At 45.7% G+C, this 23946-nt stretch overlaps 1 protein-coding gene and 1 long non-coding RNA gene across 9 annotated transcripts in view; one reads left to right on the forward strand and one right to left on the reverse strand.

The window, feature by feature from the left end:
- RNF220 (ring finger protein 220) overlaps window positions 1–23946 on the forward strand; it is an 856068-nt gene that overhangs the window by 643988 nt on the left and 188134 nt on the right. The window lies entirely within an intron of this gene.
- Window positions 1858–23915, reverse strand: LOC138549202 (uncharacterized). 2 transcript variants are annotated; one of them, XR_011292992.1, is made up of 4 exons: window positions 23821–23915; window positions 16486–16565; window positions 11279–11456; window positions 1858–10978 (listed from the first exon to the last, which is right to left on the reverse strand). It is a non-coding gene; the product is annotated as an uncharacterized lncRNA (long non-coding RNA). The 2 variants fall into 2 exon arrangements; XR_011292998.1 differs by lacking the exon at window positions 23821–23915 and adding an exon at window positions 23705–23820.

Here is a 23946-nt window from a genome sequence, read left to right on the forward strand (position 1 = left end):
TGTCTGCGTACACTGTGCAGGGAGGCTCACATTGGAATCTCGCACAGGAACCCTATCGAGGCCTACTAAGAGCTGGGCATCAATTTGTTTTTCTCAAGTGTACTGCCTGGTTATTCCTGTCTTGTAGTAAGTTACTCACTTCTAGTTGCAGGTTTTGAAATTGCTGGGAGCCAGTTAGCTTCGGTTACAGCCTAGGAGAGCCTGGTTGACTGGACACCCTCAGCTACCTTTGACGCCTAGGCCATCTGGTACCATAAACACATATCTGTGTGTAATGGAACACTTGCAAAAGACAATATAATAATGGGTCATATCAAATTATGTTTGTAGCTCTTGTAGAAGTTAGATTTGCGGCACTCTAGGAGCTGCTTGTATCTCCAGCTCATCAAATCCTTACTTCAATTAGTGCATTGGTCTTTTATTTTTTGCGCCAGCACACCCTCCTGATGGAAGCCACGGGTAGCCAAAAAACCTTGGTGTCATCTTCGACTCCACCCTCTCCTTCTCTCCTCACATCACATTACATCACGGACGTCAAGAGGTCCCACTACCAGCTGCACATCCCAAGCGGTATTCCTCCTTTTCTCACTTTCTCCCAGAAGCTCACTGTCACCAGTGACAGAGCCCTGGTTCTCTCTAGGCTGGACTACTGCAACAGCCTCTTTCTAAATCTGCCTGCCTCTACTCTTCGACATTTGCAACTAATCCAGAACAGGACTGCGAGACTTCTTTGGCACCGAGCCCAGGGATTGCATCTCTTCAGCCCTGAAAGCTCTCTGCTGGCTGCAATGATCAAGTTCAAGACCCTCTGCATTGTCCACAAGGCTTTCTGGAGCTGGGGACAACACAACATCCAACTCTCCCTTCCTAAGCATGTTCCATCTCGAGCCCTCTGCTCATCTACCTGCAACTCTGAGTTCTCCAGGCAGAAGGGGAGGTAGGATCTTTCTCTGGATCAGCATATCTCTCTGGATCAGCATGCATATATATATATATATTATATCACACACCCCCCCCCACTGGTTACCTGGCCAGCCTCTGAAACTAAATGGGCACAGGCTCCTTGATGTCCAGTAGCCCTGTGCACTGCCTCAGGGCCTACCACGCACTTAAGAACTGTATCTGCAACCCTAAAGCACCCTGCCTCCTTGCACCACAAATTTGCAGCCGATCACCCCAGCGGCCCTTACTTGAGCTCTGCTCACTGCACTCTCCTCCCTCCCTCCCCCTTGCACTTCTCCCCTCCTGCACTCCCACAATCTGAATGACACAAGCCCTAGTAGGATTGTTTGTCTTGTCCTCCCGTTGTCCCCACCTTCCTTGTTTTGTCACGCCTAAAAACACTTGTGTACAGGTGCGTTATAAGTGACATATCATATCACCCTATCAATGACCAGTAATAAAAAATAACTAGCAATTTAAATGGAACAACTGGTTATACATTGGGCATTATGGCTTTGATTTGCCAAGAAGGAGGATACTGAACCCATCACTACCATAAAGCAGCAGCCAGAGTGCCCACACAGCACCGGTTTATGGAGAGGAAGGTTACAAAGGACTGCACTTTTCTAGCAGGAATAAAGGGTGGTATCCACTGAGCGTCTGATAAAATCCAAATTCCACCACTCCCATTGTGATGCCGGGGAGACTTGATGGGGGAAGATGAAGTTCTACTAAGGGCTTAGTAAAAGCATTCAACTGAGGCAGTAAAAGACTCCACTAGTATAAAGCTGTACCATCCGAGTTCAGGGTACCGTAGACAGAGCAGCCAGGCTTATCCTAGGAGGGAAGAGAGGGCTGTAGAATCAGTACAAAGAAATTGTAATACAAATGGTCCAAATAAACACAAACACTACATAGCGTACAAATAAATGGTTTATTTAAATACAAGTAGGCCCAGATACATCTTGGGGGAAATAAGTACCATCACAGATCATATAAACACATTATTGAAACACACAACACTATGCTTGAAGATACACAGACCAAAGCATATAACTTAATTTGGGACACCTAACCAGAGTTCTAGGGAAGTCAATCCAATAGTTACTTTCAGTAATACAAGGGTAGTAAACCCTAGCAGTTTTACCGTGACGCTCAGCAAGAAATCACTTAGTAACCCAACTGGACAATATAGCCAACTTACAGGTGAATAAAATAACCTTACATCTACTTTCTATTAGAATGGTTGAACTTGCTTACCTGGCCCGGAACTGTGAGGAGGAATTCCTCGAAGTGCTTCCTACTCGCTCACGTCCCAAGAACATATGGATCGCATTCAACAGTTACCTTCACACCCAGGAGGGGAGCTCATCTGAGAGCGCAGGCCCGGAGGATGGTATCTCTGTGTAGCAGTGCATTACAACCTCCATTCTTATTGGCTCTTTTCCGGGTATAGTGATTTTATTGTGTATGTCGTGTTCTGTCATGTGTATATTAAATGTATATGACCACCCTGATGTGTGTGCTTGTTGTATGCCTCTGCCAACAAAAAAAATTAAAAACAATAATAATAATGATAAATAAAAAAAAAAAAACTTCTAAACTCCTCCTCCTTGGAGACTTCAACATCCACCTGGATGCCGCCTGTCCTCCCTCTGGACTCTTTCGCGACCTCTGCAACTCTCTCTCACCCACTATTCTCTCCTCTTGCCCAACTCATTCTGCAGGGCACACTCTTGATGTTCTGATCTCCTCAGACCTCCCCCTCTCTGTCCTTCTCACCACTCCTCTCTCCTGGAGTGATCACTTTCTCCTCTCCTCCCACCTCACCCTCCTTACCCCTCAGGCCAAGCCACTTCCATCACTGCCAACCACCTTCTCGGTCATCCGACCCATGAAGCGCGTGTCAGCTGAGGCTTTCGCCGCCACTTTCTCACCCCCCTCCCCCCCACTTTGGCTGACTCATCCTGACAAAGCCCTCTCCACGCTCCACTCTGCTAGATCTGATACTCTTGATATCCTTGCCCCTGTCATGAGAATCCGCCTGAAGCCCAAAGTGAAGTGCAACTCCTGGTACGACTCTGACCTCGCCATCCTAAACCGCAAGTGTAGGGTGGCCGAGAGGAAATGGTATACTTCATGTACATCCTCTGACAAACTGGCCTGCCACCTGCTGCAAAGGCAATACCGGCTCGCTGCCCTAACCAAGAAGAGCGTATATCCAAGCCCGCGTCTCTGCGGCATCTAACAACTCGGACAAACTCTTAAAATCTGCAAGGAACTGGCCAATCCCGACACATTCTCTACTTCCCCTGTCCCCTCCCAGTCCCTCTGTACGGCACTGGCTTCTCACTTCATCTCTAAAACTCAGGATTCTGTCCTCCCTGTCCTATCCCCCCTCCTCCCTCCACTCCCTGCTCTTCCTCTGGCCTCTCTGCAGCCACCTCTCCTCCCTCCTTCTCTGCCTTTCCCCTGTTCTCCGCAGACGAGGTTTCTAGACAAGTCCGATCTATGAAAGTCTCGTCGAAACAGGTTCACCCCTGTTCCACCAAAACTATCAAGGACCACATTGACTCCCTGGCACCTGCCCTAGCTGATTTCTGCAATCACTCCTTCGCCACTGGCGTCTTCCCATCCCTCCTGAAGCACTCCCTTATGCACCCTCTTAAGAAACCCTCTGCCGACCCCTCCTGCCCAGCCAACTATCGCCCAATCTCCATCACTCCCTTCCTGGGAAAGATCCTGGAGAAACTGGCCATCTCCCAGCTTAATCGCCACACTAAATCCGTTGGTTGTCTTCATGACCATCAGTCTGGCTTCAGAGATGCCAGAAGCACGGAAACGGCTCTCCTGAACATCCGTGAATACCTGCTCTCCAACCTTGACCCCAACACCCCTTGCGTCTTCATTCTGCTTGATCTCTCTTCTGCCTTTGACACTGTTAACCATGCCATCCTGCTCAACCGTCTCGGTGATAACCTGGGTATCACTGGTCAGGCTCTGGCGTGGCTGACTTCTTTCCTCTCTGACCGACCCTCCCAGGTCCAACTTGGGTCCTTCCTCTCTGCTATCTTCTTCTCTACCTGTGGTGTCCCCCAGGGGTCTCTCCCTGGCTGTTCAACCTATACCTGGCACTCCTGGCCCACCGGATCGCTGCTCTCTGCCCAAACTTTCAGTGCTATGCGGATGACACCTAGCTCATTTTCAGGCTACCCTCAGCCTCCTCTTCTACCTCCCTCATTTCTGACTGTGTCTGCTAGCCAAGAGTGGCGTGCCGACAATCACCTCTGCCTTAATGCCAGTAAGACTGAGATTCTCCTCATTGGCACACCTGCTCCCGCCTTTCCTGTAGCTCTCTGGCCGGCCTCTCTTGGCCCTCTTCCTGTTCCCACCTGCATGGCAAAAACCTCAGGGTCATCTTCGACTCTACACTCTCCTTCTCTCCTCACATCTGTGACATCTCTAAGAAGTCACACTACCAGCTGCACCTCCTCAGGAGGTAGTCTTCCTTTCCTCGCCTTTCCCCAGAAGCTCTCGGTCTCCAAAACTCTGGTTCTCTCTAGGCCGGATTATTGCAACAGCCGCTTTCTAAATCTGCCTGCTTCTACTCTTTGCCCTCTGCAACTTATCCAGAACAGGACTTCGAGACTTGTCCTTGGCCTCAAGCCCAGGGATCGTATCTCTCCAGGACTGAAATCTCTGCACTGGCTCCCAGTGGCTGCGAGGATTAAGTTCAAAACCCTCTGCATCGCCCACAAGGCCTTCTGGGGCCTCAATACCTTCAACTCCCTCTCCCTAAATACCTTCCTTCTCGAGCTCTTCGCTCATCCACCTCAAACTCCCTCAGGGTCAATTGCTTCTCCAAGCAACGTGTTGGTGGCATCTCTTTCTTCGGCTGGGACCTCCCTCTGGAAAAGCCTCCCTGAAACTTGGAGAATCATCTGCGGTTCCGGAAGCACCTCAAAACCTTTCTATTTGCTTCTGCTTTTTCTCCTCCTCTCCCTTGCTGTCTTCCTGGCTGACACTGAAATTGCACTGGTTCCTGGTCACCCTCTGATCTTGGGCCCAGGTTCCCTCCCCGCCAGTCGCACTCCTGCACTGCCTTCCCAGCATCCCCCGCACTTGGGGACTGTTTCCTGTATCCCTACAGTCCCTTTACCAGCACTTGACACCTAATGTCTGCACTTAACCCTACACTTGCCACCTGCTGGCCGTACTTATTGTTTATTTTGTTTTCCTACTACCCCATGTACTGCACTGTCCTCCCCCCACCCCTCCCTGCACTTCTCCTCCCTCCCCTTCCTATGCACTTGCACGATCTGAATGACACATGGCCTAGTAGGATCGTTGTCTGTGCTCCCTTTGTTCCCCTCCCTGGCCTTGTCGCGCCTTGAAACACTTGTGTATAGGCGCGTTATAAATGCCATATCATATCGTATGCAAGGTCCAGCACTCTGGTGAGGTGACTTTTCAGACTGTAATCGTGCCTCTGGAGATACAGCAGGATGCCCAAAAGGCTTCAGCAAGATTTGGAAGACTGTGCACCGCACAATGAATCAAGGTCCCGGGCTATCTGAGCCCCGCAAAGTCGCAGCACGGCATGGGATGGCTCAAAATGCAGGCCTTCGAGTCTAGTGGGTCCCAACAGGCTTTTGGTCTGGGTCGTCGTTTTCGGAGTTCCCAGGTCGATTGGAAGGAAGAGCTACAGCAGGCTCTCCAGTCACTGGAAATCGCTAGCTGTGGTTTCTTCATCTTCCCCTTTGGTTTTGATTCCAGCGGTCAACTATTTCTTCAGCTTCCAGGATCAGACTTATGCAGGAACCCAGCCAAACAGCCTTGCAACATTTAAACTTGGGGGAGGGGACTCAGGGGGTTGTGTGTGGAGGTCAATCCTTCGAGGACAGCCAGCCTTCCAGTTTGAACTGGATTCTCACATTTAGGCTGGAAGACAAAAGAATGCAGAGTTGTGTATTCTCCCTAACTTCAGAGACACTCTTGGAGCCTGGGCGGGGAGTACACAAGACTCCCGCCAAAGATAAAAATAATAAATAATTTCCTGCCCTGGATGTCAGAGGAAGGAACAAGAAAGGACAAGAAATGCTAAAAGACAGGGGCCATTTTGGTAAAATGAGCACCCATGGGTGCCTTTACCGGGGCTCTGCAAATAGCCTGCAGTAAAGGTGTACTGAATTAATACAAATATTCACTGCCACCAGCCATTAAAGTTAAGTTTGCCCTTGTAATATAAATGTTATATTTAAAACAAGAAAGGGGATACTCAGTATCTCCCCAGCACTCCACATAAGGTGGGGGTTGCTGGTCTCACCTAAAAATGTAAAAGGGATCCAAAGATCCTTTCTACCCTTGGGAACTGTAGTTCTCACAAGGTTAGCCAGAGAAAGAAAAAAGGGAAGCCCCTAGGTCAACCCAGCAACAATAAGCACTTATTGCCAAACAGTTATCAAAGAGGATAAGTGCAACCACAGCCTCCAGAAGGGCAGGAGCCCCTACGCCTCGCTCTGCTGCCCAAACAAGGGCCATGCGCTCTGCATGCCAACCACGTGTTTCACAACACGATTGCCCATCAATCCAGTGATCTGCACCCTGCATTTTACATCACCAGAGCCTGCATGAATTACCACCCCGATGCGGCTTACTAGCTCACCATCACCGTAATACTGCCTGATCCAGATCCCTACGACGTTCCACGAATGAAGCGTCAGCCATTTGCCTTCTCAGCTGATGCTAAAATGGCCACTGTGCGCCCGTTGCATTTGTTTACTATGTTGCTAGGCAACCGTGCTCGCCGTAGCTACATCACCCAATTGTAGCCGCTGGCAGGCGGAAGCCAGCCCAACTGCCTAAGGCCCACTGCACAAGGCTCCCTGTCCCAAACCCGTCGGAGCCGGGAGGTGCTGCACGAAACTCTGCCCCATCAATTAACAATAGAAATTGTCATATTTACACCACAGAATGTTGACCGTACACCTAACACAGTATGAAATCAGCCGTTCGGTTATGTGACCCCATGCATAAATCCTGATCCAGCGGCTAAAGTTAAATATTGGAGCCACTTGATTGCCCCAATGCCGGCATCTATTGTGCTGTACTCCCATTGCCTGCATTTATTGGACCGTACTGCTGAGTACTATTGTGCAGTCTACTGTGCTGTACTTAAACTTTCCTAGCCTGGTTGCTCTATCGCCTGCATTTACTGTGCTGTACCCCTATTGCCTGTACTGACCAGGCCGTACTACTGTGTTCTACTGTGCCTTTTTACTGTATTGTGCCTAGCCTGCATCTACCGTATTGTACCTCGCCTGACTGCCTTGTCCCTATTGCCTGTCTTACGAGCATTGAAACCAGCTCCATTACCCATAAGCTCACAGTGCTCGTCAGCCTCACCAGACATCTACCACCCCTGAACACACCATGTTACCCACAGCACTCCCACCACACACCAACATCCCACCTACCTCCTTCCAACCTTCATTCCTTCTCCAAACCCACATAACCTTCTACCACTTTCCACAAAACCCAGTTGCCCATCCACAACCCATCGGGCAACATGACCACCCAACACAACCACTGCTCCAAATACACTCCACCACGACGCCATTGCTCACGCCTTGCACATGTACCTACAGCTACCATCACTAGGCCGCCAACCAACAACAACAACTCAGTTTAAGACTCAGGAAACTCACTCACTTAACCCTCTCATTGACTCCTCCTGCGCCACCCAAGGATACCAAAGTCAACACCACCACACAGTCCAACAAAGGCCCTAGCAAAAACACTGCTCAAAACCGCAGTGGACACCATCGCCTTGTTAGAGAGCAAAAAAGCAAAGAAAATAAAAACACTGGTTCTCCTCAGAACTGAAAGAAGTGTGTGCCTTAAAGCACAAAGCCTTGAACAAATGGCAAAACTCCACACAGGACGACACGCTCATCACGTATAAAACCCTAGCAAAGCAATACAAGCAAGCTATAGTTAAAGCTAAATCCTCCTCCTACAATGATAGGATCACCAACACCACCTCCGAATCCAGAGAACTCTTCAAAGAACTGTCCACACAAGTCACCAACACTCTGAAGCCTGCTGTACCAATGTTCAAACAGGCCTTGTTAACAAAATTGATCTCCTGCAACAAAAGATCCATGCCTATCAGAACAACCCATCTAAACACATTCAGACTTAATCCCACATTGCTACCAAAGACATAAAACCCTTCTCGTTCAGAGAAGTAACCGAATCTGAAATATTAGGCATCATGAGGAATATTAAACCTTCCAATTGCAAAGGTGATGCATGTCCAGCCAAGCTGGTCAAAGAATGTGCAGACACCCTTGCGTCTTTTCTCAAAACTTTCATCAATGCCCCCTTCAAATTCAACTCTGCCCCTGATAGTCTAAAAGAAGCTTGGGATCGCCCACTTTTGAAAAAACCCTCGCTGGACCCCAATAACAAAATCCTGGACAAGGTTGCATATACCCAAATCCAGCAATTCCTAGAAGAAAACTGCATCCTAGGCAAAAGACAGGCAAGATTCAGACCGGGCCATGAGACAGAATCGGCTCTACTGGATCTCAAAATACAACTTGGTGACATTATGGACAAAGGGAAACCGGCACTTCTCCTTTTGTTTGACTTATCGGCTGCCTTTGATCTCTTCAACCACGACATCCTCTGCAAACAACTTAAAAATTCTGCCCACAAGTCCTTCCTCAAAAGAAGACTTAAGGGTCTTTTCTGATTCTGCATGAGCTGATCCCACCACCATTCACTGTGGAGTCCTGCAGGGCTCATTCACAGCACCTACACTGTATAACATCTTCACCCTCCCCCTTTTCAATTACTTGGATCATCGCGGCATGGCCTACACCAACGATACACAAGTTCTTCTCCCACTCACAGGAGAGTATGAACAAGACTCAGAAGCCCTCGCCAACATCTATGCAGCCATACAGATATGGATGGCAGCAAACGGCCCATGTCTTAATGGAGACAAAACTAAGATCCTCCTGGTAGGCACCAAAGAGACCCTCAGCAAACTCCTCTATACGCTACCTTCAATATTGACAACACACCTATCGCAGTATCACCTTCAGTCAAAACGCTAGGAGTATTCCTCGAATCCTCGTTATCCATGTCATGCCAGGTCAGTGCCATTGCCTCCTCGGCTGCACTCACCACCAAAATTATCAACGCTGTCAAACCATTCCTATCTACCAATAACTGCCTTAACATCTCCAGGGCTATAGTAGGCACCAACGTGGACTACTGCAATGCCCTCTTCTTAGGTGCCTGTGCCAAAAACATTAAAAAGCCATACGTCACACAGGGCAATACCCTTCGGGCAGCTCTGAGCAGCTCTAAAAGGGAGAACATTTCTCAGACTAGGAGAGAGGCACGTTGGCTACCGGTTGGAGAGCGCATCTTATTCATGACCCTTGCAATCACACACAAATGCCTCTCACATAATTCCCCGCTGTCCCCAGATACCTATCTGACAGGATCACTCCAGTTACCTCCTCCAGACCCACGAGGTCTCACCTCACCAACCAGATCTACGTGCCATCTTACAAACGAGCCAAAGAAGGGGGTGCGAGCTTCCAACACCTAGCACCCAAAAACTGGATCACTCTCCCCTAAGCCTTCAGAAACGAAACTTCATACTCAGTATTCCGGAAAGCTCTGAAAACCAAACATTTCATCTAGCCTGTCTACTGTACTGCCTCTGTAACAATACTGTAACATGCCACTAATGTCTCTGCTTCTACCTGCTCCACTGTAACCATGGAACCACTATTTTTGCCTTACGCCGTTTTGTGCCACCAATACTATAATGTTTTTCTCATCTGCTCAACCAAGTAAGAATTCGGTAACAGCGCCACGATGCCCCAAGGCCATTGTGCGCTTTATAAATCTAAACAAAAATAAATAAAAAGACACTATGGAGAGTCATAGAAATAACCCCCATAAAAAGAGTAAAAGATTCTGTGAGTGTGGAAAAAGGTGACCTAAACAGAATAGTTAACGGTCTTAGTGCATGAGACTGCTGACAGCTGCTCATATTGATATTTGGTGAAGAAAATCTAACAATTAGTTCCACCATTCACCACACCCAAGAAAACACTTGCTGACCCCACTAAAAATCAGACATTACCAATAGCACAAATATATGTACCATTTACAAGTTGACACCAACCTACAAATTCACCAGATCAACTTTATAGTTCTACATAGAAGAGCACTTGCATCTTCAGTTTCACACAGCAGCATGTGAGCTACACTTACGTTGTCAATTAGTAGCAGGGGATGACGCAGCAAACAAACTCGGGTGTGGGGATATCCCAATTCCATTGTTTTTAAAGACCATAATCTGAAGGACTGAGCAGGTCCGTGTAGGTGTCCGTGTGGGAACGTGTAGGTGTCACTTCACTGTCTAAACAGGCATGACCGTCATACTGTAAACAAGCACACACTGTTGAAAAGACGTGGTGATAACAGTTGAGCTGTCAAATTAGATCTGTCCGACAAAACCTTTGTAGCAGACAATTGGCTGTTACTTGATAGGCGAATATATTTTGTAGTTGTTGGGCAGCTACATCTTTGGGAACTGCAACATTACAGAGAAACATCTGCCGATTTTCTGCTGGGTCTTTCAATTGTCCAGGTGAATTAACAGAGGTGGGTTCTGAGGCAGGAATGTAGGTGGAATAAAGAACACTAGCCATCCCTGCCAAAAGACTTAGGTTCTCCGGCTTTTGAACATAACTGAACAGCCATTACTAAGTTTGGGAATAGTCCGTTTCCAACCAGTAGCTTTTACAATATCATTTTGTTTTCTTTTTCATTGCATCTTCTTGCATTTCATGAAAGTTTTCCAGCGCTTCCCAGATTCCACCATTAGCTGCTTTTCCGCCTCTGCCTTTCTTTTTTTGTAAAGCCTGAATGAGTCCCTCTGCATCACAATAGGATTTAATTATTTCATCAAATGTTTTCTGTGTCTTAATACACTGTTTCTTGGCTGCAGATATGAAAAAGGCAAGTTAAAACTACAAAGCGTGACATCAATACAAAAGACTTTTTACTTGAGCTGTAAATGACTCCCCTTAAGCGCGATCTTACCCGTCCCATTGGTTTCATTTTTGCATATTCTTGCGCTCCTTTGCACTTTCCCTCCCTCTACATGCAGCTACCCACAACTCAGTCTAGCTGCAAACATACTCTGACCGGCACTAAGGTCCCCAAAGGGAGGCGTTCAACCCATAGCGCTTTGAGATCATACCAATGGTAAAAGACCCTCTACAAATGCCCAATAACTTACTGCTTTGAAATCCTTTTCTTCATGTATTTCTCTTCTACTTTCATCAAGACCCTCCATCAGCCATTAACCACCAGGAATTGCCTAAGGCTCAAATTCTCCCATACACAGAGAATTGTTGGAATCAAAGAAAAGCACAAAAAAAAAAAGAGAAAAGGAGTGGCATGTTCTGAATTATTGCCTAAAAAGAAAAGGAAAAAATAAATACATTTAAAAAAAAGTAAATTTAGTATGCTCCAAGTATTTGTGAAACTGGTCTATACCCAAAACCATAAATTTATAATGGGCTTGCTGTGGATGTCCCTGCCACACGTCGCCTTATTTGTGAGTGAAGTGTCTCTTGGTGCTTGGTAACTTCCTCCAAGATTTTCACCCATTGTGGCTTCAACTAGTTCCATCTGCTCGCAGGTGTTCTGGAGAGGTAATACGTTCTTAACTGCAGAGCTCTTATACCCCAAATGAGGCAAAGTCATTTTGTGTTTCCTTTAAAGACAAGCACCCATTACAGTTTCTTAAATGTAAATATGAACCTTTGGGAGTCCCAGCTTGCGGACAACAAGATGTACAGGAATTTATAGATAGGGACCGGAAATTGGAGTGTATGCTGGGACCGATCCCATGACCAAAGTGATCTATACTGGAGGAACAAAAAGTAAATATTACACCTTAGCAGGCAGTCCTTTGCTAATATGAGCCAGGCACCATCCTCCAGAAGGATCAGAACCCCCCGCCCCCACACCCAAGGCATCACTACAGTGCCATAAATGATGCACTACAACGGAAACAGCGAACCACTCATGAGCAATGGAAAATTCCTTCAAAAAAGTAAACCAACCATGAGAAAAAGTTGCAGAGGCATGGTTTCTCACACGTGCCACAGCCTGATACACGTATATAAGCCAAACTATTACTTAGAAGTTAAAGTAAAGTACAAAGCGCCCCATGCCTCCAGAAGCAGGAAGGCAGGAATCAAAGAGCACATTCATTAGGGCATTTCAACCATTCCCCGGCCTGAGACTACACCTGGCTGTGTGTGCAGCGCACGCAGCGCACACACCGTACCACACAGCGGCTCAAACAGTCTGCCACACACTTCAAAACTTAGCCAGCCTTCCTGCCAGTATTGGGAAGGGGTTAAACCCGACCCACCACCCTATGGCACTTTAGAGCAAGACAAGCCCCATTAAGAGGTATGATATGATTGGGTATCAAGCACCTTATAAATAACCTGAGGTTTCCAAGCGCGGACCCGAGGATCGAACCTGCGTTGCTCTGTTTCGTCTTGCTTCCCAGGTGAGCATGTTGCCCCTGAGCTATCCTCCCGAGGTAATGGCCTAAAGGGGGGGGGCATTGTAATATCTCCACACGAGCACCATGTTATGCTTATTAGATGCAGTATATACATGCAACTAAAAGTCATTTTAATTTAGCCATAGCTGGAACACAGGGCCTGTAAAGCCATGAAGCATTCAGCGCGTTAGATAGTGAAGATCGCATAGAGAAAGCTGACCAGGCCCAAAACCACAGCGAGATGGGCCGTGCTGTCAACCCCCAAGAAACCCTGCTTTGTTGTACAGGATGTTGCCAACTTGTTTGTTTCGAAGGAATGTGCCTTACAAGGCCACAAGACAGATCCAGTCGCCTCAACGTGCATGCTCATCTTGTCCCGGCTGAAGCAGGCCTCTGACCACCCATCCCAGTCAAACACGAGTTGTAGCCTTTATAACTGTATTAGAGCCGAGACCCCCTGAATTTCCAAGATAGTAGGCAATCCCAGACCACTGCCCATAAACTAAATGGCCATAAAAGATCTGAGAATATGGCTGTGCCATTCTAAGTTCAAACAACAAGATTTATAATGCGATGTGAGGAGAGTAATAAATTATAATCCAAAACGAGGGTGGAATCCTTGGGTCCAGACGATGCGATATGGTATGTGTGGGTCAGCATGGTCTAAGATTTTCCTTGTGCCAGTCCTCGAGCCTCCAAGGTGCACAGTGTAATGGTAGGAATAACAATGTCATAGTTTGACCTCGGGTTCCTGCAGATGAGCCCAGCAGCACCCACGTGAGCGAAGATGCACCAATGGCCTGACATCCCATAGGGAGCATGCCCTACATAATGTATCATTGATTTTGAAGCTATAGTGCTGACCGCGGTTCGAGAGCTCAGAACGTTCTGTAACAGCCGAGTCCTTTGTTGATACCCATTTTGTATGGAAATAAAAACTTGCTATCCTTGCAAGAGTTTCTAGGGCCCGTTTCACTAGCGGGTTGTATTTTTTCTGGTGTGATCTATCAGTAGCATGCCTTCATTTGGTGACCCAGATGGGATCCCAATGACCCCCATGCCTGCGGAGGCCTCAAGTCGCTTCTCCACAAGGGCCGTGCCCACCTACAGCAACCAGCCCCTAAAAACGCATAATAATATTGAGTGGTTTTACAGGAGCTGTCTTTGCAGAAGTATGTCTGCACATTGGCGCAGCCCCAAGGGGAGTGCAGGCTGGTATCATTGGGACCCCGTGAGGAAGGAGTTCGGGTGAACGTGTGCATGTGATTATACTCCTGCAAGAGATAACAAGTGGGGAATAGATATATGGGAAAGTGTGAAAAAGTGGAAAGTGAGCTTGTTGATCTGGCCTGGCTTTGGCTACTTATTATTGTGGAATTTTTTTAAGGAAAGGAAAAATGGAAGAGTAGGGAGCCTCCCTGAGTGAGGGGAGATGGTGGTGCCACACAATTTAACATAAAGGAAGTTATGGAAAAAAGTAGAAGTCTTGTAGAATTAGCTGACTTGGAAATAGTAGTGGTTGTCATTTTAGTTAGTTTTGTTAGTGTTTTTTATTGTGTAGGGGTGAAGGCCCGAGGAGAGGCATTGTTTTGGAGCAGAGGAGTAACTTTGCTGAAAATGTTGGGGGGGGGGGGCATGACATCTGATGAAAAGGTGCCCCAGCCAAATGAATGGGGACAAAATGGTTTTCCATGAATGTTGGGGGGGACAAACACCCCCGCCCCCCCTAAAATTACACCCATGTTTTGGAGTGTATCAATGAGTATATGAGATGGGGGTGGGGGAAACCATTTGACTTTTGTTTGTGCGCAGCGGCAGCATGCATAGTGCACTAGAAGAAGCGTAGGAGTGGGGACGCGCAGAAACCCCTTTTACCTTGGGAGGTGAAACGCCCATAGAGAAGAGGGGGGGGGGGAATGCCCTGCTCATGGCCAGAACAGGGCTCCTATGACAGGAGTATCTTGGAACATATGTCTATATATTTGACAACAAAATATAAGGGAAACCAACTACAGAACAGGAAGGAAATATTGAACCTCTGGAAAATGTTTGAGGATACAGAGGAGTGGACAGTGAAAAAGATGCAGGCCTAAGTGAGGCTGGGAAGACGCCAAAAGAACATAAGGGAATATATCCCTTAGCTGCCCTTCCTTCCGTGGGGTGTACAAATCCAACTTGTGTAAAACCCAGCAACAGCCCCATATGTATCTCCATCAGATGTCACAGCATGCACAGACATCAGTAAAAGAGGCCTAGAGGCAGCACTAGCGTCGATGCGCACCAGACTGCGGGCTGTACAGAGCGCGATTAATGCAGACAAACCTGTAGAGCAGGGGACAGATGAGTGGAGGTCAGGAGATGTCCTATTCAGAGTAGATAACGCACCCATAAAAACTGTACATATCGAAAGGGCATAGGCAGCAGGTTCAATTGCTGCTGAACAGATAGAATAAGGAGTTAATGTTGTTGGAACAGAAGGCCTGCAAAGCCATGAAGCATTCAGCGCGTTAGACTGAAGATCGCATAGAGAATCCAGACCAGGCCCAAAACCACAGTGAGATGGGCCGTGCTGCCAACCCCCAAGAAACTCTCCTTTGTTGTACAGGATGTTGCCAATGTGTTTGTTTAGAAGGAATGTGCCCTGCAAGGACACAAGACTGTACCAGGCACCTTAACGTGCATTTTAATCATGGCCCGGCCAAAGCAGGCCTCCGACCTCCACCCAGCCAACCATAAGGCTATAGCCTTTATAACCATCTTAGACGGAGATCCCCTGAATTCCACGATAGTAGGAGACCCCCCCAGACCAATGCCCATAAACTAAATGGCCATAAAAGATCTGAGATTAAGGCTCATGGCATTCTAAGTTCACAACGAAACGATAGGTAAGGTGCAGGAAGGAATACATTTTAGTCCAAAATGAGGGGGGAAACCTTGGGTGTAGACTAGGCAATAAGAAATGAATGGCGCACGTGTAGGTCTGCATGATCTAAGAATTTCCTTGTGCCAGTCCCCAAGCCTCGAAGCAGCACAGTGTAATGGTAGGAATAAAAAATCTTTCATAGGTGGACGTTAATTGCTAGTTTGACCTCGGAGATGATCCCAGCAGCACCCAAGTGGACGAAGACAAACAGATGGACCAATGGCCTAAGATCCCATAGGGAGCAGACCCTATGTGTGTAGTGCCCATCCAACAGGGATGGTAGAATGTACTGTTAATATCTACGTTATAAGCGATGCTGTTTGAAGTTATAAAATGCAGCCCGTGGTTTGGGAGCTTAGAACGTTCTGTAACAGCAGAGTCCTTTGCTGATACCCATTTTGTATGGAAATAAAAATCCTTGCAAGAGTTTCTTGGGCCAGTTTCCCTAGCAGGTTGTATTTTTTCTTGTGTGATTGATCAGGGGTGTGCCTTCACCTGCCAAACAAAACTGCCCCTTGGCATCCTGCTTCAGAGTTAGGCAATATTGAAGATGCTACGAAAGTAGCACACGCTTCCCACACATCAACAATCCTAACACTTGACACTTGGCAAATCTATGCCAGCAGGCGTCTGGTAACCGGCATGCAGCTGCCTGGGCAACTGATTGAAAATTACAAGCATAGCGCCACTGTGCCCTAATAGACAACAGTGTCACAGGGGCTACGGAACACTGCAATGTTCTTAGCCGGACAAGAGTCAAATCTTGAGTATTTTGAAGTGTGGTTCTGAACTAGGCCCAAGATTGGCAGTAAAAACCACACCTGGATGCACATTGCACAGGGCAGTACCCCTCCACCCCCTCCCAAACTGGACATGAGAAAAGTACAGTCTCAAAAATAGGTTCGAAATCGCCGATTGTGACTCCTAACTATACCTTTAAAAGTGCCCACCTTCACGCACAGCAAAATACAGGGTTTTAAAAAAAAGGCATCCTTACCTTTGGCAAGTCCTACTACAGAGGTCAGGATTTTTCATGGTGCCACTGAGACTTTGCTGTCCTAGATGGGATTTGTGTTCCTACAATTGAAAAAAAGTACAATAAATATATATTATAGACCTACCAGATTGACCTTACCAATATTGGTAATGCAGTGATTCCTAGTACATCAGGGGATGCATAAACTCGCTAGTAGATGGCTACTGGAGTAGCTCAGCAGGTTGACAAACAGTTGGTGAGATATTATATATGCAAAACTAGTTAATCAAATTACTTTTTGCAATTACTTATAAAAAAGGAAGTGCTATAAAATGTGTTTGGCTGGGGGATGGGTTCGGCTGGGCAATGGGTTGGGGTATTTCTGCTACGGTAGTGAAAACCAAAAGTTACCACCAATGAACCCTCCGTTTAATTTCCTAATTTATTTAGTTGATCTACTCATTGAAAAGCCATAAAATCACATTTTATACATTTCATCAATACAAGAATCATCAATTTACCACTAAAAAAACCCAAGGAAAAAATGCTAATAATAATAATAATAAAATTTGGTACTTATATAGCGCTACGAACCCTCAGGTATCTGAGCGCTGCTTATTATTACCCACGGTTTGTGGTGCTCATTTATCGACCTCAAAAGGATGAATGGCTGAGTTTGGCCCTGCCGGGATTCGAACCTGCATTAGAAGGCTCTGCACGGATGTCAAGGGGAGAGCTCTACTCGCTGTGCCACTTGACCGGCTTAAAATCAGGGTGAAATTGAGATGCTACTCTTAATAAAAAGGTACCTTTCAATAGGTTTTCTAAGATTTCTGGACATTTCATATGGAATTTAACCATAAATAGTGGTTGTTTCCTTCCATAAACATATTCCACATACATGAATTATCCAAAGAGTATATTTCATTGCCATAAGATTTAACATATTGACTTCTCAGCATGTTTAGGCTTTCACAATTAGTCAATATGTGTTCAAGCGTTTCAATTACATTCTCCCCACAGAGGCGGCCCATGCGTTCTGGTCTAAGGATATGTATTTTTGCGCCTACTATTTCTACGACTGAGCACATTTTAAGTTTGAACAGGAGATAGACGGATGGTTTAGCAGTCTGGATATGCAAAGATATATCTGGGTAGCGATTTGGGCAGCATCCTATACTGTATGAACGGGCCACTATTTACATTAGTCGGTAGATGAACGAAGTTAGACTCATAGCCATAACTAAGAATTTTCTTTTTTAGCCACCCTACATGATTGTTGCCCGATTTCGTTGTTAATATTATATGTTGAAAACCAAGTTGTATGGCTAATTTTGCCAAGGTACCCATGATCTCAAAACTCTCCAAGTTGGTGAATGCCTTATAAAAACTGACCAGGATAGTACCATTGTCAAGGTCTAAGAGTTTTTCGTAGCACATTGTAGCTCTGGATATAAACTCAGCCATGGTGCATTTAATGTTGAACTCTATGCATAGGAGTTCGGCAGATTATTTGGCATTCTCAGCTTAATCCGTAATATCTTGGCTTCAAAGCGGTTTAGCTCACTTGCCTGCTTATGGCCTCAAACTTCCACTCCATACATCAAAACAGAGACAATCCTAGTGGAGTATAGTATAAGGATAGTCTGAATTGACTAACCCTCATTCCTACCAATGAAGGAGCTGAACTCATAGGTCAACTTCATACACTTATTTTTTGTCTCCCGCCAGTGCACTTGCTATTTCAAGGCTTCATCAACAATCAAATCCAAATATTTGTATTGGGTCACACGTTCAACCAGCACTTCATCGAAATTCCATACAAAATTGGCGCAGGCTTGTTTTTCCCTGTAAAGGTCATCATTTTAGCTTTACTGATATTAACCTGCAGCCCATTCATTTTCACGTAGGTGTGGAGTCCATCCAACAACTTTTGTAGACCTGACGGTGTATGATCTAATAACAGATAATTGTCATATCCTAACCAATTTATTTGCGGGGTTCCAACTTTTACGGCATTAGATTTAATATTATCAAGGATGGTTGCAAAATCAGCCAAGTAAAGATTGGATAGGGTAGCTGCCAAAATGCACCCTTGCTTAACCCCTGAACTCGTTGGAAAGGAGTCTGATAACTGGCCCTGACCATCCAGGCACCCTCTAAAACTGGTATTTTGGTGCAGTAACAATCTTATTAAAGCAGACCTCGAGGAATGTTCCAGTTTAGCCCATAGTCTGTTGCGCATGATGGTGTTGAAGGCTACTCTGATGTCTATATATGCACCATAGATGTTACACTGTCATCGGGTACAGGCATATTCTACAGCTGGTACTAACATCAACAGATTGTGAGATGTATTAGACTTCAGTCGAAATCCAATCTGATGACGGGGGAGGACGTCATGGTCATTAATCCATTGATTTAGTTTGATTAATAATACCGTAGCAAATACTTTTGCTGTAATGTCCAGCATCACAAGTATCCTACCATGTGTACGGTTGGTCGAGCATCCCTTTTTATGTATTGGTAAAATGTGACACTTACTACATGAATCAGGTAAAGTGCCACTCATGCCAATGTGGGGGAAAAGTATGTGAAGAGATTCTGCCCAAAGGTGAGGAGACATTTTTATTGGACTATTGCATGTGCCGTCTGGGCATGCAGCACAGGAGGTTTTAAGTTTTGCATTTATACTATTTATGTCTCCTACTATAGCCTTACACTTCCAAATTATAGAGGGAATAGATAATGCTCCATCAATTGGCATCTTACAGTTTAATGCGTTATAAATGTGAGTGGACCATGCCTGTGTGGATACACTATTTATAGGTAACATTCTTTTGGTTGCACCTCTTATAACATTCCAGAACCCGATGGTATTAAAGTTTTTTGCGAAATCTGCGGGCTGACGCCACGCCTCAGTGGCGCAGCTTAAACAATAATGTCTCAGCCATTTTCGATGTACACTTTTTCGCTTGCTTAATCTGGTTAGTTATTTTATGCGCTGTAAGCTTAGCAATATTAGGGTTAAGTAAGTCTCTAATATTGTGTCGTAATCGTCGTCATGCACACTTAAATGAGGAAGACAAATTATATAGTTTCTCTTTTCGCACCGTCATTGAAGACCTCTGCCTATAGTATGGTTAGTTTTATGTAGGAGTCTGCATTTTCCCTGTATACTAGCATAGTATACATGAACATGCAGGCATCTAGTCAGTGAGACAACACTGGGAAATGAAGGAACTCTGTCCTATACAGATAGAAAGTATGCCGCGCCGGGTGGGGTGGGGTAGGGTGGAGGACGTGGGGGTGGGTTTTTGGAGTGACGGGAGAATCAAGAAAGACATCTTGTGGTACAGACTCTGGGGCCGGTACCGCTCAATGCACTGCCTGGCAGCACTGGAGCGGTAAAGCTATTCACATCTCCCTGCAATGCATACCTTTCTAGCCTCTGGGTTTAGCCCAGAGACTCTGGGTTTTAATGCTCTTCTCTGCGTCTCCGGTGAAGAGCATGGATTCTCTGGGTTTTCTGTCAATACAAGAAATTCTGCCGTGTGATTGGCTACAGAAAGACCTATAGCAGCCTATCACATTGAGGCATGAGCGGAGGCTTGGTATTGAATGCAAATACCTGGCATCCATAGGCAAGGCTCTTTCCACCACCCTGCGCCACCTCCTCTCTGATGCTCGAAGCATTGCAGGGTGATGGTTGGGTGTCTCAGCCTCGCCTGCCTAGAAGAGAGCGCCTCTTCCCACCCCACCCTCACTCTACCATAATGTTCTGAGCTGCTTGCTCCGTGTTCGGAATTCCACACTGTTCTGAAAGTAATTGTGCCTGCCTGGGTGCAGATGCCCACCCCTGCCCCAGAGGCATAAATTAGTTTTCAAAAATTGATTTAGCAGAGTTTGATAATTAAAATGTTCTTGATAGCAAACAAACCCATTTGATTAGCTATGTTGTACTAATATGTTTCATGTAACCAAAAGTTATTTGTGCCCAAGACATAAAATTAGCAACAATAGCATTTTTTGTGTATGGCAGAAGACATTGGGGAAATGAGTTGAAGCCTGCAAGTTCTTTAAAATTCAGCTAAACCTTCAGGTCGAGTTTACTTACTCGACCTAAGAGAAATACACTCCACCCATAGCAAAGGCTGACAAAAATGTAAATGCGCTTTGTTTAACAACCCCACTATGATTGGCACACTTCTGCTACCCAGAGACCAGAAATGTACTGCAAACACTGCAAATGTTAAATAAAAGTTTTGAAAATGTTCTGGAAACGGTAGACGCCCATCATAAAATATACTCTACTATTCGAATGAGAGAGTAGACTTTGCGAGCCCTGGATGAGTGTATGTAAAATGTTAGCTGCATGAATGGACACAAACAAATAAATATGATAAAAAGGCTATGAAAACAGTTTGCCCATCTCTCTCTCTCACAAGTGCTAATATATAATGCAATCAATCATAGAGCAAAGCGAGCTGTGGAGCATAACTACAATGTATGGTATTGAATTAGACCTGTGATTTACAGACTTGCTGGAACTATTGATCACTATTTTGCGTAAACATTTAGCTTTCTTTGTGTATTTATTATTTAAGAGGAAAGAAAGTAAGAGACCAAGCAGAATGTAGGGTGTAGCAGGCAGAGAACTGGGCAATACTGAGGTTTGCATCCATCACACTTTCAGGGTAGCTGGTATAAAGTAACAGGGTGATACAGTAGAATGTCAAGGAGTATGGGATCAGCTCATGGGTTAAGCAACAGATGCATGCAACCAGCAGATGACTGAACTAGGTTTGCCATCAAAAGCATTTGGCCGTGTGATCATGTATATTTTCAAAACTGCCCACTTGTCAATCTGGTTCATCTTCCCCAACAAAATGGAATATAGTTGGCACTGTGAGACTTAAATACACTAACCTAAGCGTTACTGTAAAGCAGAGAGTCCATACAGTGTTTTACAATAGCAATACTGCGATTATGCATGATGTAACAACGTAAAGGTTTAGGAATGGAATTGCAGGACTGTCTTTTAAAAACAAATAGTGAACACACACTGGTCTTTGCCAGATAGGACATAGCTTAATAAAAGTGTCAACACAATGACTTCTGGTTTGGTTTGCTTTGCAATTATTTTTAAAAAAAGAAAGACATTTTTGTCTAGCACTACTAAACAGGCCTTTGGCACTTAGAAATTGAGGAGATGATTACTGCTGCACTCTCTCCATTAGCCCCCTTTGAACTTGCAGTGAACTGAGAAAAAAGGGTGGAGAAAGGCCAGAGAGCAAGAGAGGAATGCGGGGCGAGCTGTGCTTTCATTGAAAAGGGTAATTTAAATAACCAGTGTTGCTAAACAAGTGTCAATTTAATTAGCAAACCTACAGAATTCCATGGCAAATGCTACGTGACACGGCTTATTTTATGCCTTGCCCCCCGAACCCTGGTCCTCCCTTTTTGACAGTCTTCTGCTGCCATTTGGTGGCCACAAGACTGTGTTGCTCTAATGAAGGCAGGTATGTTTAAGAGACTCTTAAAACTAGAAATCTAGAGTGTTTCTCTCTTTTTTTAATATGGGGCATGGCCGGTGCTTTGTGGGTGGGGCTTGGGTGACAATTCTCTGGGTTTTTGTTTCTCTAATGTAGACAGGTATGCTGCAATCTTCAAATCAGAACCCCTCAGCTCGTAAAGGCAGTAAAGTTACAGAAACCATAGCAAGGATACTTCATGCCGTAGCACTCCCACCCCCCATTGTTGCAGCCACTGCTCTTCATCCAGAGCCCCAGGATGTCGCTGCACTCGTCTCCCGCTCTAGCAGTCAGCATGCTCAGCACATACATGCCCAACCTCCAGCTTTATCCCGGAGACTCAGGGTTTTCATGCTCTTCTCTTGGTCTCAGGGGAAGAGTGGAGAGTCTCTGGGTTTTCGCAGCAGAGCCAGAGTTGTTGAGGCTCGGAAGGGCTGGAGCAGTCAACATTGAAGCGACTATGGACGCACCTGCATGCCGCACCTGCATCCCTGAAAAGGGTGTAAATTGTCAGCGATTTTCTAATTAATGGTTACTTATATTTGGACCTGCCAGGGAAATGCTGATCAAGGGCTTGATAACATTTCAGAGATGTCTCAGCAGGACTATACAGGCTGCAGGCATTTCCCCCTCATTGTCTTTGTTTCTTTTATGTAATCCACGTGGCACGTCTTATTGCAGGCATTAGCAGACAAGTATGTGGGTATGGCCCATTTCTCTGTCAAATCACAGCTCACTGGGATGGGCTGCTTTGCATTTAAAAGCTCTATTATCTCCATCTACGCTAAAGTAAATACCTACTAACAATGCATACTAGTCTGTGCCATGTCTGCTTGGTTTACATGAAAACAATGTTTTTACCCTTTATGAAGCATTGCACATTCTATTTACATCCTGCACAACAAGATGTATGCCAGTGTGAAATAACAACTGCATTCTGGGGCTCGGAGTCTTGTAGTTACAATGGGGAAACCAGGGGTATAGTCTTAGAACCAAACTAAAGAGGCTGGAAGGCCGTCTTCGAATGAAATTGTGCATGAGTGCGTATTTCAAAATGATGCTCAGAGGCCCTCTCGCTTGCAGCCGAGAAGACCTGCTGCAGACGTTTGCAAAAATACCTTTTTATGGGTTAGTGTAATGCTTCCAAATGCAAAAAGGCACTGTACAAATGGTAAATGAGTTTTTTGAGGGTGCAGTGCCGTTTGATGCAGTTTTGTGCACATCACATATTCAATATAGTTTACTTTTTTGACACGTGGGCGGAGCCTTGTGTAACTGGGCGGAATTGTGTGGCTATGGGCGTGGCATACTTGTCAGGGTTTTTGATTTTTAAATGTAGGCAGCGTGAGCGTGCAGCAGTGCAGAAAAAGAAGAAAACATGCGGCTGTGGTAAAAATCGGATCGACATAGGGCTTAATTTCCAACTGGGTAAGTTCATTGCTGTTCAAACATTGACAGCCGTATTGCACAGATAGGTTGAAGAACGGTGGCATATACACGGTACCGTTTTGTATAAAGCCCGTAAATACAGCAAAAAGCCACTGCCGTTTAGAGATGTAAAAGATACAAGTCCAATAAAACTCGACTTGCTGGCAGCCGAATTTGCAAAAAAAACATCTGCCCTGAAATTCCCTCGGCGTGCACGCCATGGCCACAAATCACTTCTGTTTGGGGGCGGGGCGGGGGCGTGTCAGAATAATACTAACCAAGAAACAGAAAGACCCGCTGTTGCTGCAATCAAACTGGAAATAGCAAAACCAAATCCACCAGCTTCGAAATACTTCCGAGGTATAAAAGCGCCTTATAAATACACACAAAATACCTTCACGGCACGGAATCCTCCTCCCTCCATGATTCTCCTTCGAAAGCACGTAGACATCCTACGTGTAAACGTCACAACGACTTAACGGCATTACACGTGAATTGCGTCATGACGCCTTAAAGGCAT

Source organism: Ambystoma mexicanum, chromosome 1q (genome assembly GCF_040938575.1).
Source record: "Ambystoma mexicanum isolate Mex_15411 chromosome 1q, UKY_AmexF1_1, whole genome shotgun sequence".
NCBI lineage: Eukaryota > Metazoa > Chordata > Amphibia > Caudata > Ambystomatidae > Ambystoma > Ambystoma mexicanum.